The 1,715-nt window shown below is 54.4% G+C and overlaps 1 long non-coding RNA gene across 1 annotated transcript; it reads right to left on the bottom strand.

Annotated features, from left to right (window-relative positions):
• Positions 1 to 129: 129 nt before the first annotated feature.
• Positions 130 to 1,665, bottom strand: LOC112943754. The gene is made up of 2 exons (XR_003248653.1): positions 1,577 to 1,665; positions 130 to 169 (listed from the first exon to the last, which is right to left on the bottom strand). It is a non-coding gene; the product is annotated as an uncharacterized LOC112943754 (long non-coding RNA).
• Between the last annotated feature and the right edge of the window lie 50 nt (positions 1,666 to 1,715).

Raw genomic sequence — 1,715 nt, forward strand, 5'->3', positions numbered from 1 at the left:
AGGCACAAAATGTTAGCCATGAAGAATGGGCAAAATGTTAGCCATGAAGAATGGGATGCTAAGCCACAGAGATACAGCTAAGGCTATTACCAATTATTAAAGCAAAGAAGTAAATCACAACTTACTTTGGGGGCCATCCTTTCCACTTCACCAGGTATTCTACTTTACCCTAAGGGTGGAAAAAAGGAAAAAGAAAAACAGGTGAACTTGGTAACCAAATACGGGCTACAGCAAGAGATGCAGCCAATCAGCAAGACTAAACCCTGCAACTTGAAAGCTCATTTCCTATCACCGTATTTTCAAAACAAAGCTACTTCCTCATTCGACTAGGCTGGCTCTAGGTTTTTTCCCCAGAAGATGGGGCACATAGTTCAAGCAGTTGTAAATAACCCTAGTGCCTTTGCAGGAGGCAGAACCCCCGGGTCCCCTGGAGAAGCACTGCAACCGCTCCTGCATCCACAGGCAAGCCTACAAATTCCAGCAGGCATAAACGTGAGCAGAGGGGATCCCAGGAACAAGGCTTAGAGGAATCTGTTTAAGCAGGGAGAAAAAATACAGGTTTCATAGGTTTCAGAGCCTATGAAGTGTCTCTTTGGCATGTTCCCTTCCAATTGCTACATCCACAGCTCCATCTATCTCAGTCACCCAGTCTTTCTAAGCAAATAAACAGCAATTCACAACTGAACTTCACAGTTGGGCATTTATCTGTTCACCCTACATACAAGATGAAAAAAAAAAAAATAGTATTTTGAAAATCACGTCTGAGGGCCCCAGAACAATGCACACAACTAGTAAAGATTTTAATATTATACAGGSAGACTCGTGAGGCTCTGCCCAAAGCTCGGGAAGGGCCTGTGCACATGCAGGGCCACCCCCAGGAGGCTGCTGCTGYTGCAGATGTGCAAACCTTTAAGTGACTGCACCGAAACCGAAGCCCTCGGGCACACCAGGAGCCAGGCAACCAGTTTCATTTCCCTGAAGGAGGGGATTCAGCTTCCAAATATTCGGAAGGGCACTGCCCTGTAAGGCACTTTGCACCGGAGGATCTCCGCACGCCGTGCGCGTTACGAGGGTTAATCCTCGCAACACCCTGTGCAGCTGGACAGCATTTTCACAGCCGGGGAAACTGAGTCACGGAGCTCACAGCCAAGTCTTTCAAAACCATCCCGGGTGGGGGTACGCAGCTGCCACTGCCAGCACTGATTCTTTTATTTTCTTTTGAGCAATGGAAAACTCCAATAAGGAAAGACCTGAGGCTGCTCAGAGCACCTCCCCACACCCCAAAAAAGCACCCACTCACCCACCTCACACTGAACCCCAACCAAGGCAAGGGCCCCAGCTCCCCCCCCACCTCCCTGCCCCCCAGGCCGCCCCTGTCCCCGCTGCGGACCCCGGCAGGCGCCGCACGTGCCCCGCGCCCCCCGCCGCCCTCACAAACAACAACAATAACAACAACAATAACAACAACAACCGCCGCCGCCTCCCGGGAACAATAAGGGCAACGTGGGGCGCCGCGGCCCGGGGAGCGCGGAGGGGACACGCGCGCCCCCCGCCCGCCCTCCCGCCGGCCGCGCACCTTCCGCACGCGCTTCTTGCGGATGCTCTCCACGGCGAACACCTGCTCGCCGATGGCCGACAGCTCCATGCGCGCCGCGGGCACGGCGGCCGCCGCCTCCGGCCCCCGCTACGGGCGACGCGACGCGGCGGGAGGCGGG

The sequence above is a fragment of the Nothoprocta perdicaria genome, unplaced genomic scaffold (genome assembly GCF_003342845.1).
Source record: "Nothoprocta perdicaria isolate Ctin4 unplaced genomic scaffold, notPer1 scaffold_1545, whole genome shotgun sequence".
Classification (NCBI taxonomy): Eukaryota; Metazoa; Chordata; class Aves; order Tinamiformes; family Tinamidae; genus Nothoprocta; species Nothoprocta perdicaria.